This window comes from Diospyros lotus, chromosome 7 (assembly GCF_014633365.1).
Source record: "Diospyros lotus cultivar Yz01 chromosome 7, ASM1463336v1, whole genome shotgun sequence".
In the NCBI taxonomy this organism is placed as follows: domain Eukaryota; kingdom Viridiplantae; phylum Streptophyta; class Magnoliopsida; order Ericales; family Ebenaceae; genus Diospyros; species Diospyros lotus.
This window is the reverse complement of record NC_068344.1, coordinates 13,815,071-13,824,622: the sequence shown is the minus strand read 5'-3', so window position 1 is coordinate 13,824,622 and position 9,552 is coordinate 13,815,071. Positions and strand designations below refer to the sequence as shown.

The 9,552-nt window shown below is 37.7% G+C and overlaps 1 non-coding gene across 1 annotated transcript; it reads right to left on the bottom strand.

Moving 5' to 3' along the window:
- Positions 1-7,814: 7,814 nt before the first annotated feature.
- LOC127807027 (small nucleolar RNA R71) lies at positions 7,815-7,921 on the bottom strand. Its single transcript, XR_008024564.1, has one exon. It is a non-coding gene; the product is annotated as a small nucleolar RNA R71 (small nucleolar RNA).
- Between the last annotated feature and the right edge of the window lie 1,631 nt (positions 7,922-9,552).

Below are 9,552 nucleotides of genomic sequence, written 5' to 3'. Positions count from 1 at the left end.
GAATGACAACAAGGCTCATTCGAATGACAGTCAAAAACCTCAAAAATACATACGAATGATATGATAATCACATGACTCATTCGAATGACCCAAAAACTCATTCAAATGACTGGAATATTATAGGGGAAAAGCCTACGATAACACTGAAACTTATTTGGATGCTTTGAAACTCATTCGAATGACTCAAGGCTTATTCGAATGACTGGATTCTTATCAGATATACAACTTACGATAACAGAGATCAAAACTTGAATCAAAACTTATCTTCATTACACCATTCCAAAAGAAATCTTGGGAGAACAATCCCAATTGATAAATAAACAACTTGAGAATGATTCAACAACAATATTGATGAGAATCGCTGAAGGAATTATGCATGCCTGCTGTGAACTCACTGTACGCATGTAAATATATATATATAACATGCACTGAACTGATATAACTCACTATAACGCACATATATGAATATACATGCACTGGAACTGATTCAATTATGGAAATCTGATATCCAACTCAATCAAGACCTGTAAGAAGGGATTACAGGGGAAGGATACTTGCCTTATGATCTTCTTGATCGACTTAATGATCTCACGAGAGCCTCCTATGCAAGACTTGAACTCACTGCTCGTGCCTATATATATATATACACTGACTGTAACATAAATCTGAAACTTAAACGAAGAACTGCTGGAACTGATGATCGAATGCTAATATACGATCTCGTAAGAAAAGTTTACAGGGAGAATAACTTGCCTTACGACCTCCTTAATCGACTCAATGATCTCCCGAGAGCCTTCTATGCAAATCCTTGAACTCACTGATTGCTTCTTGGCTCTCTGTTCTTGCGGCGTGAAGAACATATGGCTTATGGAAGTTTATATATGTATAAAGAGAAAACAACCCTAAAAAGCCTTCACAATCTCCTTATACAACTAGGAGTCTTCCAATCCGAATCCTCCTCACGTATGGATTCATTAATCCTTTAATTACACTAATTCTGTTTAACAATTAAACTCTAATATCAAATCCTTAAATGACCAACACGTCCTTGCATTTAATCTTCTCAATAATTAAATATAATTAAATGCTATTTTCTCAATTAAATCTCTAAATTGCCACATTAACAATTAATTGGCAAAAATTCTCCAAACAAAACTAATTAAGAAATTCAATAATTTCTAAATAAAAATCTAAACCCTCTAATGGGTCGTTACACATCATTCCAGGAAGATTGGCGTTTCCTCCAGTTTGACATTTGGACCTCTACTTGTTCACGATAGGCCCTATCCCTAGCGTTGGAAGCAACGATTCCTTGGATCCCTTGCACCAGGAGCTGCTCTGCTTCATCCCTAGTCTGGGCATAATTACCACCAATAAATCGTTGTTCCTCTCGAGGGAGAATGGTGGAATAAATGAGACGAGCACCAATCCCAGGTTCAGTAACCGAGTTTGTCTCTCATACCCCTGGGGAAACTTCAAACTCCCGACCACTAAGTTTCATACCGTCTCCAAGAATCATGGTATGTCTCACATCGCCTGGAATGGGAAGTATAGGAGGGGGCCTCAATGCTTTCTCGCCTTCAAGATGGCGACGATACTTCCTATTAGGAATTACAGGATGGCGACATTCTTCTTCCACCCGTGCCATGTCACCAACAAATCGAGAAGACGAACTTCGCCCCCCTTGAGAATTGGGAGCAGGAGAGGGGATGTCGATAGCCTCTTCACGAGAGATAGGAATTGATGGACTTTCCGTATGAGTAGGAGCTTCAGCACTAGAGTGGTCGCTTCTTGGACGACGTCGCCTTTCCACCCTAGTAGGAGAAACGTCGGCAGGTCTACGCGACCGAGGAGGGCGAGAGCTTGTAGATCCCTCAGCTCCATGTGTAGAAACCCCGGTCGTTGCCGCAACATGTGCCTCCTCCTCACGGTGGCGTCTGCGCAACTCCATCAATCTACCCAATCCAGCCATTTTTGAAAAAATCAATACAAAGCATTTAGCATGGAGAAATAATGCAATAATGAAAAAAAAAAAAGAAAGATAATGGCGAAAGATATTCTACCCCCAGGAGTGTTTTCCTCCTGAGGATTAAAAGGAGGAAGGGAAGATGATCCAGGCATTTCCATCTCTTCCTCCCCGACTCCTTCCATTTCTTGGTTGGATAGTGTGGAAGAGTGAGGAGGAACAGTTGGTGTCACAACCCCCCAACCTGCGATTCTGAAATTCTCCAAAGTCAGGAGGCTCATCAACTCGATGGGGCCTTGCACTGTTAACATTTCTACTAGATGACGATACACGCCCCGAACTTCCTTACAGGGAGGAAACCCTTGGCTGGCATCCTGATGGTTCCAGTATAAAGGAGCATCCCAATTAGGTGGAGGTTCTATCACTACCCATCGTTCTTCAAATGGATTAATCTTGTTTGGAAGAGCGCTGAACAGCTCTAAACTCGACACCTTCTAGAGTGTGTAAAGGGCACGATCCTTGTTGGCTTTTCGCAATCAATAGAAACAACTGAAGAGTCTCAAGGAAGGGACGACGTCCCTCTGACGACAAAGTATAGAGAAACCGACCATCTGAGCCCAACCGTTAGGATGAAGTTGAGCGGGAACGATCTTGTAGTGACACAATCACGCCATTGCAAAGGGCAGGAGAGGAAAGCGGAGTCCCACCTCAAATGAAGCAAAGTGAACACCAAGGGAGCCCTCGTCTACCCGAGAGGGGTCCGGCTCATCGAGGTGAGGGTACCTCACCATAAATCCAGAAGGCGTGGCATCATAGACTTGCTCAAAGGGCCTGTATCGAAGCTGAGAGCTCGAAGTGGTAGGAATGTGCGCGGGGTCGGGGGGTGATGCCGGTCTTCTCCTCGACATATTAAAAGGTTCAAAGCCGTTACCTTGTTACGTTAGGAAAAGCGGACGATAACAACAAGCAAAATACCTGCACATAAATGCAAAGAAAATTAGTACAAGGCAAAAAAGGAGCAACCAAAGGCCGAGTCAAGCATTTCAAGGCAATTAAGGGCATCGGGACACCAGGACCACTCGGTCATGACCGAGTGGGGGGCCACTTGGTCATGACCGAGTGGCCTCGGCCAAAATTAAGGCCACTCGGTCATGATCGAGTGGCCCCAGTCGCATGTCATGGCCACTCGGTCATGACCGAGTGGCCCAGTGAGAGCTTGCCTAAGTGGTGAAAATGAAGACGTGGCCTAGAAAATGCGCCGAGACCTGAGAGAATTTGAGTTTTGGAGCACCTCGGCTGATCCTTGTGAGAATTAAATGAAGAGTTGAAGCCCTATTTATAGGGACTCAAAAGGCAAAAAAGTCGAAAGCTGTGGATCAAATACAGAAAATGAAGAGCAAATGCGCAAAAATGATCTCTCGAAAGATAAGCAAAATGCGGCAAAAGCGACGCCAATATTTTTCGGGATCATATGCTCTTTTACCCGAACCCTTGGCTAAAAAAACAGGGAGCAATTGATGTACCCGGGAAGGCGAAATGGAAATATGATCAAGTGTGGGTCCCAATAGAAGATAAAACAATGCCGAGGGCCAAGGAAGACCCACTCGGCACAACCGAGTGGCTAGGACTACTCGGCACAACCGAGTGGCTAAGACCACTCAGCTGTGCCGAGTGGCTAAGCTCCCCCCACTCGGCAAGGCCGAGTGGGAGTCCACTCAGCATTACTGAGTGGTTTCCCCCCTCGGCCCAACCGAGTAGGGGTCCACTTGGCAATGCCCGAGTAGGGGGTCACTTGGTCATGCCGAGTGGCCCCTCCCCCAAACTCGGCCTAACCAAGTGGTGACCCTTCGGAATTGATGATCTAGACGAGTGCCCCCCGTCTCACCAGTCGAATGGGCCCTGAAATTCTCGGAATAGGCCATAAAAATATCGTCAAAAATACCGCGAGGCCTCTCTCTCTCCTCCACTATAAATATGAGACCCCACCTTCATTTCAAGGTACGCAATTTTGAGTAATTGAAGCACATTTTTCTCATTTTCTCTCGAGGTCTGACTCAAGCATTGGAGGGTTTGCGCGAGGACCCCCACCCGCGTCCTAACGGTGCTCTCGTTTTGTAGGCCACTCGTCACCAAGGCCACTCGTCATCAAGGCCACTCGTCACCAAGGTCACTCGTCATCAACGCCACTCGTCATCAAGGCCATTCGTCACCAAAGTCACTCGTCACCAAGGTCACTCGTCATCAAGGCCACTCGTCACCAAGGTCACTCGTCACCAAGGCCACTCGGTCACCAAGGCCACTCGTCATCAAGGCCACTCGGTCACCAAGGCCACTCGTCACCAAGGCCACTCGGTCACCAAGGCCACTCATCATCAAGGCCACTCGTCACCAAGGCCACTCGGTCATTTCAGGCCACCTGATCATTTTAGGCCACCTGATCATTTTGGGCCACCAGATCATCAACCCACCAGATCATCAGCCCTATCAGATTATCAGATCCAATTGCTTGTCAAGATTCTCTTCAGCAAAGACACGACTCCCAAGATTCTTGCGTCTATCTGCAATTAAAAATAGATTGTTGTATTTTGGCAACAACAGTATGTATTTTCAAAAAATTGTTTGAAAATCGATAAAATCCTTGCATGATATACCAAATGTTGGTGTTCATCTTCAGTGGTATTAGAGCCTTGAATCGGTTTCCATGTCCTATGTGGTTGTTTTTATAGCATGTATGTGTTTTGAGTTGGTTTTTGCTTTCTATTTTGCAAGTATATGCTCTATCAGTCAACAGATTGCTCCCATCGATCATCCTTGGGAATCCAAACCATTTTTGGGGTTGGCTTGAGCTCATCCTTAGGAATCCATGCCTTCTTTATTCTAAAGGAAATATTCATCCTCTTAGGACAAAACAATTCCCTATGGCCATAACACTTTTAGAATTTACATTTAGAATCAAAATTTAGTTTGGATTTAGGTTTTGTCAATTTTTCGAAATTCTTATGGCTTTTTTCAACATAGCCTAATTGACAAAATTCTTAGGATTTTACTCCTTGCAGAAAAATTTGACAGAACTAACTTTGAATCTTTTAATTCAATATCAAGATTTTTATTTTGATCAACTAGGGATGAATTTTGAGATTGTAGATTTTTATTTTGTTCAATTAGAGCTACATTTTTAGTGTATAGAGTCTTTGATTAATCCTTATTGGAAGATTTTTCTTTTTTTCAACCTTTTGATTTGGTCTTCAGCCTTTTCGAGGTCAGCTATGAGTTTTTCACAAAATTTTTTAAGCTCCATCATTTCCTCATTCTCATCATCATTTGAATCATAATTGAAAGTAGATGAGGAGTCACTTACCTCACAATCTTCCTCTACCATAAAGCAGTAATTAAACATTTGATCTTCGTTCGAGGAGGAGTCTTCATCACTCTATGTGACTGCAACTTTATTTTTCTTCCTATCCTCTCTTTTTGGCTTGAAATACTTGTTCCTATTAGTATTTCTAGAAGATTTCCTACTACATGTTCTTAAAGAATTGTTAGTATCATTTGATTTTAAAGATTCTACTTCTTTTGATAATATATTAAGTTGATTTTGAAGAAAGTGATGTGGGAATTTATTTACACATTTATTGGTCATAATTGAGTAGTGTTTTAAGTATCTTATATGTGTTTTATCTATAATTATCTAGTATTTTAAGTTTCTTTTATATATATTTAATTTTTAGTATTTTTTGTTATTTTACATAAATGTTACTTTGTGTTTGGGTTGAAAAAAATAATAAATAAAAATAAAAATAAAAAAATAAAAAAGATATTATAAAGTTAATACTATAAATTAATATTATAATATAAATAAAAAATAAATATTATAAATAATTATAATTAAAAGTATATTAAATATTATATTATCTATTATATTATTTATATATAATATACATTATATATTATATTATATATATGTGTGTGTGAAGTGGCGTGCGTGAGTCTGTGTGTGTATATAATAATTATTTAATATAATAAATGGAGTCTAATTGCATTGCAATTGGAACTCCATGCCCTATATATATATATATATATATAATATTAATATATGAATTTTGAAGGGCAGAGACTTGGGAGGCGGCGGAATTAGAGAAATTGTGCAGCAGTGAAGGCTAAGGGAAGAATAAGAGATTGGAGATTGAGGTTGTGGCTGTGCACAGCTTGATTGAAGACGGAGGCAATACAGCAACACAACAGCAGCCAGGGACGTCACGGACGCGGGCGGCAGCAACTCCAGCACTCAGATCTGGAACAGATCTGGGCATAGGGAATTTCTTTCTTCTTTTTCCTTGTTTAATTAATTCTCCTATACTTCCAATGTCACTTTGGATTTTAATTAATTCTGTCATAAACTAATTTGTTGAACTAAGGCCATGTATTGGCCGAAACTATGATGATGCATTTTTTATAATTTTTTGTGATTGAATAAATTGGGTTATGTTGAGTTGTATGGTATTGAATTTAATTCTTGTAAATAATTGGCCACTATTTACGTGATTTGATGCCTAATCTTGAGACCGAAAGGAGATAGTTTGGGAATTGCATCGTAGGTACCATACACCATAAAGTGAAATCGACTAGAAATAGAATTCGGTTTCTTTGTGCAACTTTTAGCAATAAGCTAGGAATTTCACAATTTTTAATGCGTTTTCATTTAATTAAATTTTCATAGAAATATAGGAAGTTATTAAATGAAAATAGACTCGTTATAGCCTAGAAATAGGATAACGAATGCATTAGGAGATTTTGCCATCACATACTCAATTGACCAATTCATTCCCATAAAAATCTATTATTTGCATTGCATAGCTAGGTTCATACATGTGCCTTAGTTATTAAAATCCACTGATTTCTTGATTCAAGTTTCCTTCCAAATCAATTTTATTTTATTAATCTAATTAATTTTTTTTTCCATTCTTTATTAAATCTAAAATTTTTATTATCTAAATAATAAAGAAAGTTTATAAATTTGGTATTTAAAATCTTTCCTCGTGAGAACGATATTCTTACTTACTATTATATTACTTGTTCGACCCGTACACTTGCAGTATATTTTAGGGTGATCAAGTTTTTGACGTCGTTGCCGGGCAAAGTAATCTTCAATATCAAATTAAAACTTTTTCTTTATTAATTTAGATTGTATACATTTTTTTTTTAGTGTCTTTGTCTTTTGTAATTTTTTTGATTTATTTTATTTTTTGTTATTATTGTTATTTTTTATTCTTTATTTTTTTTTTTTAATTTTTTTGCCTATCTTACATTGTCTTGTTTTACATTACAGGCTGAGTAGTGTATGCTAAGAAAGCGTGGAGAAATTCAACCATTTGATCCCGAGATAGAAAGAACTTGTCGAGCAATAAAGAAAGGGACGAGATTGACACGACAAGTAACAGTCATGGCAGAAAATCACAACCAGAACCAGAACCATGAGCAAAATCAGAGATTGTTACGTGATTATGTCATGCCAGACCCAATTGGAGCTCAAGCCAGCATATTGAGACCATCTGTCAATGCTAATAACTTTGAGATTAAACCAGGACTCATTCAGATGGTTCAGTAGGGGCAATTTGGTGGAAATCCAACTGAAGATCCTAATGCACATTTAGCAAACTTTTTAGAGATATGCGATACCATCAAAATGAATGGCGTCAGTGAGGATGTAATCAAATTGAGGTTGTTTCCTTTTTCGTTGAGAGATAAAGCTAAGATGTGGTTAAATTCCAAAGCTCCAAATTCATTTACCACATGGATAGCCGTATCACAAACATTCTTGAGTAAGTATTTTCCACCAGGTAAGACTGCTAAACTCAGGAATGATATTACCAGTTTTGTTCAATTTGATGGTGAATCTTTGTATGAGGCATGGGAAAGGTTTAAGGAATTGCAAAGACGGTGTCCACACCATGGTTTGCCTGATTGGTTGATTATGCAGACATTCTATAATGGTCTATCCCATTCAGTTAGAATCACTATAGATGCTACCGCAGGGGGTGTGCTAATGGGTAAGTCTACAGAGGATGCATATGAGTTACTTGAAGAAATGGCTTCCAACAATTATCAATGGTCTACTGAAAGAGGTAAGCCTAAGAAAGCCTCAGGTATGTATGAAGTTGATGGCATTAATATGTTAAACGCCAAGGTGGACAATCTTGTAAAAATGTTTGGTAAGTTGGGGAATGTCAATGTTGTTTATTCTAATTTCAATTCTGCCAGTAATTGTGATTGGTATGAGAATTCTCACTTGGGTTCTGATTGGGCATAGCAAAGGATTTGAATGTGATGAATGATTCCAATCATAAGTTTTGTGTTTGAGTATAGAATTTATTTTCTTTGCTTGAGAACAAGCAATCATTCAAGTTTGGGGGTATTTGATGTGGGAATTTATTTACACATTTATTGGTCATAATTAAGTAGTGTTTTAAGTATTTTATATGTGTTTTTATCTATAATTATCTAGTATTTTAAGTTTCTTTTATATATATTTAATTTTTAGTATTTTTTGTTATTTTACATAAATGTTACTTTGTGTTTGGGTTGAAAAAAATAATAAATAATAAATAAAAATAAAAATAAAAAATAAAAAAGATATTATAAAGTTAATACTATAAATTAATATTATAATATAAATAAAAAATAAATATTATAAATAATTAAAATTAATATAATTAAAAGTATATTAAATATTATATTATCTATTATATTATTTATATATAATATATATTATATATTATATTATATATATGTGTGTGTGAAGTGGCGTGCGTGAGTCTATGTGTGTATATAATAATTATATAATATAATAAATGGAGTCTAATTGCATTGCAATTGGAACTCCATGCCCTATATATATATATATAATATTAATATATGGATTTTGAAGGGCAGAGACTTGGGAGGCGGTGGAATTAGAGAAATTGTGCAGCAGTGAAGGCTAAGGGAAGAATAAGAGATTGGAGATTGAGGTTGCGGCTGCGCACGGCTTGATTGAAGATGGAGGCAATACAGCAACACAACAGTAGCCAGGGACGTCACGGACGCGGGCGACAGCAGCTCCAACACTCAGATATGGAACAGATCTGGGCATAGGGAATTTCTTTCTTCTTTTTCCTTGTTTAATTAATTCTCCTGTACTTCCAATGTCACTTTGGATTTTAATTAATACTATCATGAACTAATTTGTTGAACAAAGGCCATGTATTGGCCGAAACTATGATGATGCATTTTTTATAATTTTATGTGATTGAATAAATTGGGTTATGTTGAGTTGTATGGTATTGAATTTAATGCTTGTAAATAATTGGCCACTATTTACGTGATTTGATGCCTAATCTTGAGACCGAAAGGAGATAGTTTGGGAATTGCATCGTAGGTACCATACACCATAAAGTGAAATCGACTAGAAATAGAATTCGGTTTCTTTGTGTGGCTTTTTGCAATAAGCTAGGAATTTCACAATTTTTAATGCATTTTCATTTAATTAAACTTTCATAGAAATATAGGAAGTTATTAAATGAAAATAAACTCGTTATAGCCTAGAAATA